At 42.9% G+C, this 16,359-nt stretch overlaps 1 protein-coding gene and 1 long non-coding RNA gene across 2 annotated transcripts in view; one reads left to right on the forward strand and one right to left on the reverse strand.

Moving 5' to 3' along the window:
• The window catches only part of NRN1L (neuritin 1 like), a 132,122-nt gene that overhangs the window by 36,570 nt on the left and 79,193 nt on the right, over positions 1-16,359 (forward strand). The gene's annotated exons all lie outside the window — the stretch shown is intronic.
• LOC120917465 lies at positions 9,604-11,240 on the reverse strand. The gene is made up of 4 exons (XR_005744206.1): positions 11,130-11,240; positions 10,908-11,036; positions 9,860-10,091; positions 9,604-9,641 (listed from the first exon to the last, which is right to left on the reverse strand). It is a non-coding gene; the product is annotated as an uncharacterized LOC120917465 (long non-coding RNA).

Consider the following 16,359-nt stretch of genomic DNA (forward strand, 5'->3'; position numbering starts at 1 on the left):
CAAATAGGGCAGGGGCGAGAAGAATGCGATTTAGTCAATTGCGCCAATATTGCAGCATAGTAATATTTAAGGAAATCAGGAGTTCCCAGACCCCCATTAGCCTTAGGAGTAAGTAGTGTGTGTTTGTTTACTCTAGGTCTTTTATTCCCCCAGATATAAGAAATAATTCTAGATTGAAAAGCTTTTAGGTATGAGCGAACTAATGCCACTGGAAGTGCGCGGAAATAGTATAGTATTTTTGGGAGAATATTCATCTTTACAGAATATAACCTGCCTAACCACGACGGTAGATGAAATAACCAATTGTCTAGATCACCTTTTAGTTTTTTTTAAAAGAGCAGGGTAGTTCTGGGAATATAATGTGCGTAATGACGGTGTGATGTTGATCCCCAAATATGGGAGGGCATCAGTGTGCCATGACTGGGCATGACTGTTTTAGTGTGGAGATCGAGGTACCTTCCAATGAAATACTCAAGGCTTATGACTTTTCTTGATTAACAGTAAGACCCGAAACAGTGGAAAATAACTTAAGGATAATATTTAAATTAGGGAGAGTAGTAATGGGGGAAGAGATCAGCATTAGGATGTCATCCACAAAAAGGACACATTTATGCTCACTGGTGCCACATTTAATACCTATGATGTCTAAAGAAGAACAAATTTTGATTGCCAATGGTTCTAGGGCTAAAACAAAGAGAAGTGGCGACAAAGGACAACACTGTCGTGTACCTCTATGGATTAAAATGGGGTCGGAGGAGTAACCTTTTATCATCAAGGATGCCGAAGAGGAATCCTAAAGCATTCGAAGTATAGTCAAAAATTGTGATTTGAATCCTAGCCTATGTAAAATATAGAAAAGATAATCCCAGGATAGGGAATCAAATGCCTTGTGCATATCTAATAACAAAAGCATACCCCTCCGTGGTCCTCTCGCATCCCAGTCAGAATGGATTGCTGATATAACATCAATTACTCTTCTAATTTGATCAGTAGTCTGACGTCCCGGGAACAAATCCTGCCTGGTCTGGGTGTATATATTGAGCCAAAAAAGAATTAAGTCTTGAAGCCCAAATTTTTGTCATAATTTTCAAGTCTGTGTTGATTAAAGAAATAGGACGGTAATTGGCACAGAGCCCTAGGTCTTTACCCGCTTTAGTGATAACATGTATATAAGCTTTGTTTTCTTGAGCAGGAAGGGGATCCCCCTGTCTAATAGCATTAAAAAATTTACACAGATGGGGGGTTAAGACGTCCTTGAATTTATTATAATAATGTCCAGAAAACCCGTCAGGGCCTGGTGCTTTAGAGGGATTTAAATGCTTTATCGCTAATCTTATTTCGTCTTCAGAAAATTCCCTGTCCATAAGTTCTGAATGTTCCCGCGTTAATTTGGGCAAAGCGACTTGTTCAAGAAAATGGTCCATCACTCTTTGGTCAAAAGCCGCTGGCTTGCTATATAGTGTAGAGTAAACGTTTTTAAACTCATTCAAAATGAGCTTCGGATTTTGGGTCGGATATCCATTATTAATTCTAAGTTTGGGTAAGGTAAGAGTGTAAGAGCGAGGGACCAGTTTCCTAGCCAATAACCTAGTAGGTTTATCTCCCATTGTGTAGAATCTATGACGTGTCCATCTTAAATTCTTTTCCGCTCGTGTGGTTAGGCTTAAGTTTAGCGATAATCTAGCCTCATACATTTTTGGCCTAATATCTATCTGGGGAGATTTTTTTTTGTTTAGATAGTAGATCATTCAGTTTCCTCTCTTGATCCAAAATTATAATGTTTCTAGTTTTTTTAATTCTAGACGCTATTTGAATTATTTTACCACGAATGGTAGATTTGTGGGCAGCCCAATTAATGATCGGTGACGTGTCTAGAGGCAAGTTCTCACTGAAAAAAGTGTGTATTTCTTTTTCCATTTCCACCAAAACAATAGGATCACTTAGTTAAGACGCATTGAGGCGCCAGGGGGAGGGGCTGGGTCTTCTCCACAAATTTGAAAGGGAAATCGGCACCGGGCTATGATCCGACCATGGGGTTGTGAGAATTATGGTTGAGTGCATATAAGGAATCAATGCAGGATTTATAAATATATGGTCAATTCGTGAATAAGTGCCATGCACATGTGAGTAGTGAGTATAATCCCTGGCAGAGGGGTTATCCTCCCGCCAGGCGTCAATCAGACTATTACTGTGAAGCAATTGTGCCAATTTAACACTGTTTTGGGGAATATGTTTCAAATGGGGTTTGTTAGGAGAAGATTTATCAAGCATTTGGTCTAACAGTAAATTGCTGTCCCCACCTAATATCAATTGACCCTGTACTAGCGGAAGTAATTTCAAGAGCATATTATGAAAAAATTCCAGTTGATTAGCGTTGGGAGCATAATATGAAATGAATGAAACCGGTTGGTCATTGATATGTCCCACTGCCATTACATATCTACCCATGTCATCTCTAATAATTGAAGTGGGAGTAAAGGGTGTATTACGCGAGAAACATCTGGCCACCCCTCCTTTTTTTTGTCCGTACCCGACGATAAATAGAATTGTGGATAATGAGCATTAAGGTATGTCGGGGTAGAGTCCTTGGAAAAACAGGTTTCCTGTAACATCAAGACATCAGCCTTCTGTCTATGATAATAAATTAAAGCCTTATTTCTTTTCAGGGGTGAATTTAACCCTTGCACATTTTGCGTCAATATAGAATATTTAGTGGCTTGCGAGTCCACCCCAACTCTAACACCGAACATCAACAAAATAACAGAAGGTCAGGTACAGGACTACTTTTACAGTAAAGTAGCCCTGTATGTCACCATAATGCACAATACTACTATGGAGTCATCAAATTGACCCGCCGAGGGTCAAGGGATTCAATTCCCTGTCTCTCAATATAGCTACAGGATCACTCGACATTTAATCGAAACAAATTTAGTAACATTTCGAAAATAAAATAATAAATAAGCGAGTAAAATAAAAGGCCAAAAAAATATAAATGAGAGAGGAGACAAAGAAAATAAATAAAAAATAAATAAATCCTAAGTACAGAGCAATGGTACCATAAAGTCTGCAAACCATGTCAAGGGGCGATTCTGCAAACCATAAAGATGGTGATGCGACGAAAGAAGACGCTTCTCTCTCATACAAGAAGTTGACGTAGGATGAACCGCTCCATCTCAGGTGGTCGGCGAGTCTTTCCTATCTCGGGCGCTGCGATGAGAAGACCAAACAGGGGATAAAGGGCGATTAGGCTGGGCGGGCTGTGTAGATATCGACCAGTCTTTAGATAAGATGCCCAATTCCAGCAAAAGATCTTCTCCATCATGATAATTTGTAAAGGAGTGTGAATTGCCTTTGTATGTGAATGAAAGCCGAAAAGGGAAAGACCAGCGATATTTAATTTGACGACTTAGTAGCTGTTGTAGCAATGGCTTCAGGGTGCGTAGTTTCTGAACCATTGAGGGGGCCAGATCAGCAAATAGTTGGATTGGTTTACCAAAAAGCATCAACTTTTGGCGGTTTCTGGAAGCTGACATCAAATTCTCTTTCGTCACATAAAAATGCGGTTTAATAATTACGTCTCTAGGGAGACCATCTGATCTAGGTGCTGTCAGGGCCCTGTGGATTCTATCGATTTCCATATGATGTGCAGGAATATTAGGAATCAGATCTGTCATGAGGGTATGAATTGCACCTTCCAAGTCAGTATGCGACTCTGGTTTACCCCTAAGTTGCACGTTATAGCGACGAGATCTGTTCTCGAGGTCTTCGATTTTCAAATAGGCCTCATCCAGCAATTTGTGCAGGATAGCCACATCCTTAGTATTGTGGTTCGCTCTGGCAATCACCCCTTCTATTTTGTTTTCCACTGTGTCCATCCTAAGGCCAATGCCCTGGATGTCTTGTTTGATTTCTTTAGTAATGATAGAACAGGCTTTAGATAGTTCATGTTGTAGTAGTGTGGAAAAGCGACTAATAAGTGTTATATCCCCAGCATATTGGTCTGGGAGAGGAGAGGAAGAGGGGTTGCACTCAGCAGAGCTAGCCTGGCTTAACATAGCACCTGTCAGCTCAGCCATATTCCTGTCAGCTGCGATGTCAGACAGGTCAGACTGCACAAGCAGCTTCAGTGTCTCATCTGGGGATGATGGCATGGACAGTGACATCTCACCTCGATCCTCTGATGACATGGAGGAGAAGGGGTCACGGAGTCCAGCCTCTGATGTCATAGGTGGTAATTGCTGTGTGCAGCTGCCAGTGCCTCTTGTGTTGTGCTGCGCCATCTTGGGAGAAGGAGTCGGCACAGGGAGGGGGGGCCGCGTCTGTCCCTGCTGATTACTCCGCTTATACTGCCTCTTTCTTGATTTGCCCAAGTCCTGACGTTGCATGGCAGGTCCGCCTATTCCAGCAGCCTAATATGGATGGACGTCCTTTCCTCCTATAGGTAGGATGGCTGGTTAAAGTTGGCGGTGTGCAGAGCTCAATCACTCCATTACCGCTCCCGTGCCCGCGTGCATGCACACTTTTATTATGGCCATTTTCAATCCGGCTTCCGGGTAGTCACTCCCACGGGAGAAGGCGTTTCTATGCTGTGGCGCAATGTCATCTGGGACTTTGCCCAGATGATTGACATCCTTGAGAAAAAGTTCCCCCGGCGGTTAAGGCCCCACCTCCTATTGCGTAGGCGCGTCATGAGAGTCACAGAGTTTCCGAAAGTAGCCGAACATGCAGAGCTGCGCGTCAGCTCTACACGGCGCCTGCGCACTGACTAGGAGCCTTTTAGAGCTGACTGTGCAGGCGCCGTATAGAGCTGATGCGCAGCTCTGCATGTTCGGCTACTTTTGGAAACTCCGTGACTTTCATGAGGCGCCTACGCAATAGGGGGGGCCTTAACGGCCGGGGGAACGTTTTCTCAAGGACGTCAATCATCTGGGCGAAGTCCCAGAAGACATTGTGCCGCAGCATAGAAACGCCTACTCCCGCGGAAGTGACTACCCGGAAGCCGGATTGAAAATAGCCATAATAAGGTATGTACAGCCCAAAAAAAAGGGCCTACTGTACATGTTGGAAGTATAAAGAATATGATCTTATATAGATGTTATTTGGGTGAACCTCCGCTTTAGGTTTATGGTGAAATGGGCTTGAGATTCTAAGATGAAAGGGGAGGAGATGGAGACCATAACTTTATGAGGTTAGGCTTCTATCCGTGAAGTAACCCCTAATGAAAAATGGAAAGAGATGCAACTAAAAATATTATAAAGGGCCTATTATGCTTTTAATATACCTATTCACAATGCATCTGTATCAGGGGCAGATCCAGGGGGGGCAATGGGGCGAGAATGCTGGTGAGAGTCCGCAAGCATGCGGCTCCGCAAGTGTGCGGCTCCGCATGCGACATGGTGGGCGCTCGATCGGTGAGTGGGCAGGTGGGTGAGAGAGGTGGGTAGCTGGGCGGCTTGGTGTGTGAGGTTGATTTTTTAGACAGCTGAAAACAGAGGGAATGTGGTCACTTTTATAAAAAAAAAAAATAAGGAGAAAAAAAATCAACATTTTATTTATATGTATATATATATATATCTATACACAAATGTTTTGTCTTTCCTATCTATTTTAAACTGAATGGGTTGTTTTTTCAAGGTGATCCTTTACAATCACTTTAGGAATTATATAAATCCGAAATAGATTTTTGTAGCAAAAGGTGTTAAAGTGGAGTTCCACACACTTTTTTACAAAATTTGTCTTAAAGTAAAGACAACCCCTCTGCCACTCGATTTTGGATATTTTTTTTCCCTAACTTACCTTTTATGAAGTACCTTGTGTACTTCCATCCCTGGCTCACCACAGCCCAGTGCGTCACGTCCTCTTCTCCCCTGCTGCCTTCTGGGACCTTTGTGTGTCCCAGAAGATGACAGGGCCTTTCAGAAAGTGCTGCTTGACAGGTGCCAGTCCAGGGTTGTGGGCAGATCCTGACCATATTGTTGCAATCTTTCCCCAGCCTGGATCGGCTCTGACATCAGCCGACAGTAGGCTTAAGCCCATTGCCTGCTGAAAATGGGTCACAGGCGTGCAGAATAAACTAGACTCTGTGGCTGTACTTCGGTGCCCCTGATGACGTCGGTGTGATGAAACAATCGTAGGGCATCACACACATGCACTGCACATGCGCGAACAGCAGTGGCTAGACTGACACATTACGGAGCTTTTGCTTTTTCTCCTTGCAAGGATTATTTTATTCTCTGTTGAGAGAACATTTTTGTACTCTTCCCTTTTATCTATTTTGTTTTAATAAATTATTTGAACGCCTGCACTATGGGAAATGTATTTCTCTTTTTCATCGGGCCTCAATAATTTTGCACCATCGGGTGTATGCACACTACATCCCGGAAATAATCTGTGGATCACACTCTGACCCTGTTCGGGAATTTGGATTTGAACCTCTCGATTCAGGACAGATGGAAGGATTCCATAACATTCCTGCGAGAACATCTACTTAGCCTGTCTGACCCCCCTGAGAAGGGCGGTCACTGGCTATCTGGTAAGCCTTGGATTTATCCTTTGGTGACGGGCATCTTCACGTATTGGATTCTACGTATATTTTTTCTCACATTGGATGTTTACTTTGAACTCATTGAAGCTTTCCTTTTTGGGAGTTTTTTCACTTGTGGACTGCATCTATTATCAATTGATTCTCTCACATGTGGACTGGTTATCACTATTGATTGATTTTTGATCTTGATATTTATACTTTTTTTTCACATTGTTTTTCACCCATTGCAACGTATGGTTTTATATTTATTCCAGCGCTACACTTTTTGTACATATTTTTCTTGCACCTTATATCAAGGTTGTAGTGTCTAGCAGCAGGACGTCCGTTAGGGACTATTTGTATTAATTTTCAGATTCATTTATTCACACACACTTTTTCACCTAGTGCAAATTTTCTACTTTCCCTTTCCTTTTTACCCACTGTCACTGTATAAATGGCCCCGTGCAGGAAAGGGGTTAACACCAGGGGTGATCAAGGGGTTAAGAGTTCTCCTAGGCAATGCTTTCTAATGCTGCTTTTACACTGGGGCGCTTTGCAGGCACTATAGCACTATAAAAGAAAATATGGAAACTGCGCTATAAACCAACATGTAAATAAAAACTGTGGAAAGTATCTTAAATAGAAAATATGAATAACACACTAAGTGCATAAGTGTGAATATAAACCATATAATTGTTTAACATGGAAGTCCAATTGCCAACAATAGAATGGCAGCAGAAAGGGAAAAAAAATCCTAATATATGTCAAACCAAAATAAGTCCACAATAGTAGGAACGTGAAAAGAAGCCTATGATGACACCAATATCAAACGTGCCCCTACACCAGATGTATAAGCCTGCTTACCAAAACGCAGGCTATATGAGCCTGGAAATCACCCATACTCTCAGCTGGCATTGGTCGTACGACAGGGAGATGAACACTGGTAATCCGAACGAATGCAGACCGGTCACCTCAATCTCAGCGGAAAAGCATCTGAATAAAATCACAATTAAAAACAAAGAGCCGGCCGGCAAGTGGACACCCATCCTATGGGCAAAGACGCCAGCGCGTCAACCTCCCGACAATCGTTTTGTCTCACAAAGACGTCGTCACAGGGGATCAGGTGATGCACTGACGCATCACATATAAAGGAAACAACGGGAACCACGCCTCGATGTGACTGAGATGGCAATACGATCGAACAGAATATCCAAATAGGAATAACCATATTGGAGAGATGTAAGACACAAAAAATATAAATCGACTAAATTAGGACTAGAGAATTTGAAATTACTAACTAAGATGTGGTTACACAGGCTGGAAATACACCAGCCTATGATATATGTAAAGGGAGATATTGCGCCTCCACTGGCTAAATAGGAGAATGCAATTGAATGTTACTCCAAAATCTTATAAAAACATATATATATATATATATATATATATACACACACACACACACACACACACAGAAATAAATAAAATTACATAATAATCAATAAGGTGTAAAATATAAAAACAAATTATAAAAAATTGTATACATGAATAAAAATTAAAAAAAATATATATATATATATATATATATATATATATATATATATATATATATATATGTACCAATGCATATAGTATAAATTCATGCATGATATTTGTGTAACAATTAGTAGCAAAGTCTCAAAGTCACACCAAGTGTACATCAATAAGAGGAAAGATGTAAGAATAATAATAATTATTACTAGGGTTGTCCCGATACCACTTTTTTAGGACTGAGTACAAGTACCGATACTTTTTTTTATGTACTCGCCGATACCGAATACCGATACTTTTTTTTAAATGTGTCCCCAAATGCAGCCATGTCCCCCCACATATGCAGCCATGTCCCCCACATATTTCAGCCATGTCCCCCACATATTGCAGCCATGTCCCCCACATATCCAGCCATGTCCCCCACATATCCAGCCATGTCCCCCGTATATACAGCCATGTCCCCCGTATATACAGCCATGTCCCCCGTATATACAGCCATGTCCCCTGTATATACAGCCATGTCCCCCGTATATACAGCCATGTCCCCCGTATATACAGCCATGTCCCCTGTATGTCCAGCCATGTCCCCTGTATGTCCAGCCATGTCCCCTGTATATACAGCCATGTCCCCTGTATGTCCAGCCATGTCCCCTGTATGTCCAGCCATGTCCCCTGTATATACAGCCATGTCCCCTGTATATACAGCCATGTCCCCTGTATATACAGCCATGTCCCCTGTATGTCCAGCCATGTCCCCTGTATGTCCAGCCATGTCCCCTGTATGTCCAGCCATGTCCCCTGTATATACAGCCATGTCCCCTGTATATACAGCCATGTCCCCTGTATATACAGCCATGTCCCCTGTATGTCCAGCCATGTCCCCTGTATGTCCAGCCATGTCCCCTGTATATCCAGCCATGTCCCCTGTATGTCCAGCCATGTCCCCTGTATGTCCAGCCATGTCCCCAGCCATGTCCCCCGTATGTCCAGCCATGTCCCCCGTATGTCCAGCCATGTCCCCCGTATGTCCAGCCATGTCCCCCGTATGTCCAGCCATGTCCCCCGTATGTCCAGCCATGTCCCCCGTATATACAGCCATGTCCCCCGTATATACAGCCATGTCCCTTGAATGTCCAGCCATGTCCCCTGTATGTCCAGCCATGTCCCCCGTATGTCCAGCCATGTCCCCCGTATGTCCAGCCATGTCCCCCGTATGTCCAGCCATGTCCCCCGTATGTCCAGCCATGTCCCCATATATACAGCCATGTCCCCTGTATGTCCAGCCATGTCCCCTGTATATACAGCCATGAAAAGAATTTTCCCAAATGGGGTTATTGCGCAGCTCAAAAGGAAAGAGGTAATACCATGTAATAAAAAAGTTTGTGTTTATTCACATGTTAAAAAGTGGACAAAAATTGGGTAGCATAAATGGATGGAGCATGAGTTGTATCAAGTACACAAACAGCGTTTACATAAATGTATAACAAGCAGTACACAAACAATGTTTATACAGTCAAAAATGTGCATTGTAGTAAAAACAATCTAACGAACGTTTCGACCTTTGAAGGTCTTCTTCAGAGAGTTTGTGTGGCTGGAAAGGAACATATAGTGGTTAGACATCTCATGATCATAGTTTAGGTAATAAGAGATACATTGTTGGTTTTACAAAAAGCCCTTTGGCTAGAGGAGCAGTGTGCAAAAGGATGTAATGAAAGCAAAAAGTCAAAAAATTAAGCAAATTCGTGTGCAACATTGCAAACAAAAGTATCTTAAATAAATTTTTTAATTTTTAATTATTAATTCCTTCACCTTGATGATGTGTCTCAATGATGTGCTGCAGTCCAAACGGCAGCATCAGGCCGTCTAATAAGGATAGCTTCCATCCCAGGCAGAAAAAACAGCTGTCCACATACTGTGAAACACCCCGCTCAACACCACAAGAGGTCACCCCCAAAAATTATGGGGCCAAGATGGAATGACCATATAGGAACCAGGAGGGGTAGGGGAACGTCGGTGGAACGAGGAGGTTTAATAAAGAAGCCTGTAAACAGAATAGTAAAATTGATATTCTGGATGTCTACATACATATGTAGTGGCACGAGTTATTAAAAAGTTATTGGGGCTCTGAGGTGAGAAGTGACGGTGAATGTAGATAGCCGTCACAGGCTATAATGAAAAGAAGTGCTCAAGAGTACTAAGATAAAATAATAGTCTCTAGAATACGGAAACAAGTGTCTCCCCAAGGACAAAAGGAGAATGAAGAAGAACATAAAAGGGAAATGGAAAAAGAAAAAAGAGGGTAAGAGGGAACAAAAGAATGAGGAGTGAAGGAAATGGGGGTGATGGGAGTAGATTGGAGTGAGGTGAGGGGAGAAGTGAGAGGTAGTGAAAAGGAATGAAAAAACAGTGGAGATGGCGGTGAGTGATTGAAGTGAATGACCTAGGGAGGCACAAATAAACATGCATCAGCCGCAAGAATGCGGAAGTGAGAATTAGCTGATAGGAAAACACAAATGTAAAACAAAGAGACGGGAGAAAGGAAAATGAGAAGGACAAGGAGGGAAAATGAAAAAGTGAGGGGTGAAGGTACAGAAACAAGAAGTGAAAAGTAGGCAACGGTGTGGGGAAATGGACTGGGGAAAGAGGAGAATGGGGGGGTGACAGTGCAGAAAAGGAATTATATAAACTAAAGCAAAAAGGATGGGAATGGAGACAAGTGAAGACACATGGGGAACGGAAAATGCAGGATATATTGAAGTGAGGGCAGCTGGACAAAATGTAACAGTGAATGGCAAACACCTGATGATAAAAACGCATCAAGGATAAGGGTGAGTGGGGGGGGGGGAGAGAGCTGTACCTTTGAATTGTAGAGATTCAGTTGGGAATTAAAAGAAACTAGAAGACTTCCTGAGCAGAGATCACTGGTGTCAGATACAAAAGCTGCTGGGATATAAATAGCAGCAGCAAGCAGACAAGGTGATTCCTTCTAAAATATAAGAGTAAAAAGGGTCATTTTTGGAATGAAACCAGAGAAGCCAAAAAGTTTGGCCAGAAAAAGGATGTAAAAAATAAAACTCACCTATAGCATAGAGGCCACCAATATGCTAGTAGTTGGAAGTACCAAGCAAGATCCTTCCAAACCAGCAGGTAAGGCCAGAATAAATAGAGTGCATCTAGCCTAATTGTAGGGAATGAAGAAACAAGTACCACCTGTGGAGAGGGGAGGGGGGGGAAGGAACGAGTACCACCTGAGGGGGCTGCGGTCGATCCGCCCCTCTGCCTAATCAAGCACAACGTTCCACACCCACTCTGGTGGGTCAGGGTCCCAAAAAAAAAAAAAAATGTCGCCATCATGTGGGGAATTGCTATAGCGCAACGAAAAAAAAAAAATGTCGCCATCATGTGGGGAATTGCTATAGCGCAACGAAAAAAAAACGCACCTGGTAAAGCCAGGTGCATGGCGGCGGTGGTCTCCTCGGCGTGTACGCACGCCAGCGTCGTCGGCTTACAGCCGCCGCCCCCACCATCCCACGTGAGGATGTGATGTCACCGCATGCACGCGGACCCGCCGCGCACGCGCGTTGCACGCCACTGGGTGTGAGGGCGGTGCGTACATGCCACCAGCAGGGGGAGAATGCGCACCCCACACGCGGCGGCCGTGCACTGTCGCCATCATGTGGGGAATTGCTATAGCGCAACGAATTGCGCTATTGTCTCACCCTGCTGGGCGGTGGACGGGACGCCCACATGAGTGGCAGCTGCCACAACCTGGGGAAAGGAGGGGAGCATCCTAGACCAGCCAAACAAAGAGACATGTCATAGGGAAAAGGGGAGAGGGAATACTCCAGGAAAAAGGAATTACTTATAAATAGATTTCAGAAACATGAGAGCAAACACATATATAGTCCTAAGAATATATACAGTTCCATATTTTAATACACATAATTACAAAAACACTGGTGACCCTATCACAACATACATGTATATTCTAAACATAATTGACATCCCATACTTGTCCTTATGTACATGTGTACTACAGGTATATTCCAAATTAATTAAAGTATTATTCTAAAAAAGCATGAAATAACAGGGTGACAGATACCAAAGAAATTCCAGCACGCATACTAAACATAAATCAAGCAAAAGATGGATATGAAAGATTTTCCCAGGGGATTGGAGGAAAGACCGCATATGTGTGGTATTTACTGCGTCTTCCCGGATACAAATCCCTTAAGGAAAGGGGCAAAAGAGACCGATTCATTAAGCCCTGGCAGAGTGGTAGCCTGCAATCGAAAAATCCATCGCTGCTCATGTTGCAGCAAGGTTTTGTTCCAATCTCCGCCTCTATCAGGAATGTGGATTCTGTAGAGAGCAGTAAAGGTAACCTTGGGTACTGTATAATTATGTTGAAAGACTGCATGTCTCCCAATGGGGAGATGGAAGTTGCCTATTTGCATGCTATAGGTATGTTTGGCTATCCTTCGCCAGAACTCCTGTTTTGTCTTACCGACATAGAAAGCACCAAATTCGCATTCCATGAGGTAGACAATGCCCTGAGTTTGACAGTTGGAAAAATGTAAGGGTTTAAAAATATCCCCATTTGGAAGTCGAAAGGTCTTCGCCTTTTTGATGAGTGGGCAATGTGAGAAATGGCCACAAGGGAAAGTGCCCAGGATGGGGCAATGTTTAGTCTTTTTGGCAGCATCCCTGTATTCACTTTGTACCAGACGATCTTTGATCGAACTGGCACGTTTGAAGGTAACAGAGGGATGGTCTGCAATCAAAGCCTTGATTTTTGGATCATCGGTGAGGATGGTCCAATTTTTGGAGAAAATTTGTTGGATAAGTTTATGTTGGCGTGAAAATCGTAAAATGATTCGAGTAATGTCTGTATCTGACTTGGGCAAAGGCTTCACTTTGTATAGGAGAGTGTGTCTAGGGAGGAGATGGACTTTATTAAACGCCTTTCGTAGACACTTCCGGCTGTAACCTCGACAGAGGAGTCGAGCCTGAAGCTTGCCAGCTTCTTCAAAGAAGAGTGCATTGTTCGAGCAGTTGCGACGCAGTCGCAGGTATTGCCCGAAGGGTATAGAATTTTTTAAGGGGAGCGGGTGGGAACTCTCAGCGTGAAGCACCGTATTTCCCGCTGTTTTTTTGCGGAACAACGTGCTGCAAAGATGTCGACTGGCGTCGATGTAAAGTCTCGCATCCAAAAAAGTGATACTGTTTCTGTCATGTGTCATTGTAAAAGTTAAATTATATTTATTGCAATTTAGAAGGTCAAAAAATTGCAAAAGTAGGGCCTCAGGGCCTTCCCATATGACCAGAATGTCGTCGATATATCTTCGCCACATCTTGATGTGGCTCAGATATTCGACGAGAGTCTGGTCATATGGGAGTAGCCGCTCCCACTCCCCCAGGTACAGATTGGCGTAGGATGGGGCACAACATGTCCCCATCGCTACGCCTTGCACCTGGAGGTAGTGGGAGCGGTTGAAAGAAAAACAATTGTGTTGCAATATATATTGGAGAGAATTTACTAGAAATTCATCAAGCGTATGATCGTGGAGGTGGCCATGAGTCAGGCACTGACGTACAGCATCAATCCCCAAATCATGGGGTATACTGCTGTACAGTGCCTCGACGTCAATGGCAACCAAAATAGAGTCCTCAGAGACAGAAACCTCATCCGTAATCTGTAAAAGGTGGATCGTATCCTTTACATAAGAGGGTAATAGTATGACATAAGGCTGTAGATAACTGTCCACCACACGACTTAAATTTTCGGATATAGACCCATTGCCGGAGACTATCGGTCTTCCTGGCGGGGGATTTTTTTGTTTGAATTTTTGGAAGGCAGTAAAAAGTTGCAATCTTGGGGTGTTTTGTACGGATGAAATCAAACATATATCCTGAAATTATATGGTCTGCTAAGGCCTTATCCACAAGTGTGTAAAAATTAGCCAGGTATTGGCGAATAGACAAGACAGAAATCTGTTTGTACCAATTAGTATTGGCCAAAATAGTTTCACACATGGTGATATAGTCACAATTGTCCATGAGGACAATGTTACCCCCTTTGTCTGAGGGTTTGACTATAAATGAGGCATTGTCCGCAAGAGCGGACAGTGCCTCATTTTCGCTGGAGGACAGGTTCCTCGGCTTTAGTTTGTAAAGGGGTAGTTTGGTAAGATCCCTAATGGTCTGTTTTACAAAAGTAGATATATTAGCATTGATGTTTAAAGGAGGGCATGTTTGAGATGGTTTCTTGAAAGTAATAGGTGGATTGACACTGGACTTGTCCACCTCCTCGAGTAAGGTGTCCAAGTCAAGTTGGTCAATTAGATCAATAAAATTACTTTCTTCATAAAGATGGGTTAGATCCCGGAGAGCTTTAAACTCCTGCATACTCAGATCCGACCCATCCATACTATCTGAGCAGGTTTCCACTTTAGAGTGTATTAATTTGAGCAGGAGTTTCCTGGCAAAAAGGTGTACATCAGTGATAACCTCAAAAAGATTAAAATTCTCCTCCGGACAGAATGTTAAACCTCGGGAAATTACCTGAATTTCCACGTTTGTCAAAATGTGTGACGACAGGTTAATTACATTTGAGTGTTGGAGGGCATCCGTACCACAAAGGGGTCCAGGCCCCTCCCACTTCTGGTTAGTGGGGGAGAGCCGGGGCCCCGTAAGGGGTTTAAAGATTTATGGACTTTTGATACTGTTGATGTTGTCGTGCCATTGAGTATGCCACTAGGACCTGATGTATTCAGATCCAGTTCATCAGTGGTTGGTATTGTTGTTTGTTTTTTAGGTGGCAGGGGATCAGAAGGATCCTTATTGCCATCATCTAAGGTACTCTTGATGGTATGATTTGTGTTATCAGATGAGCCTTTTTTTGAGCCTCGGTTGGAAAAGTAACCTTTCTTTTTTCTCGACTTTTCTGAGTCGGGGGTTGAGTTTGACCCTGTGAGGGGGCTTGAGAATTATTGGACTTGGAGGTGCCAGTTGTGCCCTGTTGGTCCCGTTTATTATAACGTTTTTTGGGTTGGGCATTCCATTTGTATGCCTTTTCTTCCGAAAAAGCAAATTTATCACGCCAAAATTTAAGTTCTTTTTCTTGTAGGATGTTTCTATTGTAAGCTGCCAAATGGTCTCGGAGATTGGTGCTCAATTCCACCGACAAAGCATTTTGGGTATGAAGTGATAGTTGGTTCTCCAAATTGCCAATTTCTACGTCTAGTGAGGCGATTTGTCTGGAATATTCACGAGAAAAAATTGCCATCATTTCTTCTGAACATAGTTTATGATTGTTTTCCCATTCCGCTTTGCATGTGCTACTAATTAAATCCTTATTAGGAAAAATTTGCACTCTTAGACCAAACGGGTTAATTTTTTCTTTGATGTATCTATCAAAGGTTTTGATGTGCCAGTGGAGTGAGCATTTTTTCTCCAGGACCCTCTGCAGCTTATTCATAAGAGAAGAAATTTGAGTTTCTACTTGGTCAACTTGTTCAAAGGAGGATTCATATCCCTGCATAAGGTTGACCCACTCGTTGCCCTGATATTGACTCATTTTAAGGAGAAGAGGGAGATAGGTAGAATGAAAAAGAATTATAAACTAATATTGCAAGCTCCAAAAAATCACCGCTATTTAGTCAGTACCGTACAACTCATGCTTTATCTCCACAGTGTCAAAAAGGAGGGAACGGGTGTTTAACCACCCAAAAATAGCTAGAAAAGAGACAGGACACTATGGTGGAGAGAATGTGGCTGCTCACCCCGATAAAAATGATGAAAAGAATTTTCCCAAATGGGGTTATTGCGCAGCTCAAAAGGAAAGAGGTAATACCATGTAATAAAAAAGTTGTGTTTATTCACATGTCAAAACGTGGACAAAAATTGGGTAGCATAAATGGATGGAGCATGAGTTGTATCAAGTACACAAACAGCGTTTACATAAATGTATAACAAGCAGTACACAAACAATGTTTATACAGTCAAAAATGTGCATTGTAGTAAAAAAAATCTAACGAACGTTTCGACCTTTGAAGGTCTTCTTCAGAGACAGCCATGTCCCCTGTATATACAGCCATGTCCCCTGTATATACAGCCATGTCCCCTGTATAAACAGCCATGTCCCCTGTATATACAGCCATGTCCCCTGTATGTCCAGCCATGTCCCCTGTATGTCCAGCCATGTCCCCTGTATGTCCAGCCATGTCCCCTGTATATACAGCCATGTTCCCTGTATGTCCAGCCATGTCCCCTGTATATACAGCCATGTCCCCTGTATGTCCAGCCAT

Source organism: Rana temporaria, chromosome 11 (assembly GCF_905171775.1).
Source record: "Rana temporaria chromosome 11, aRanTem1.1, whole genome shotgun sequence".
Lineage (NCBI taxonomy): Eukaryota > Metazoa > Chordata > Amphibia > Anura > Ranidae > Rana > Rana temporaria.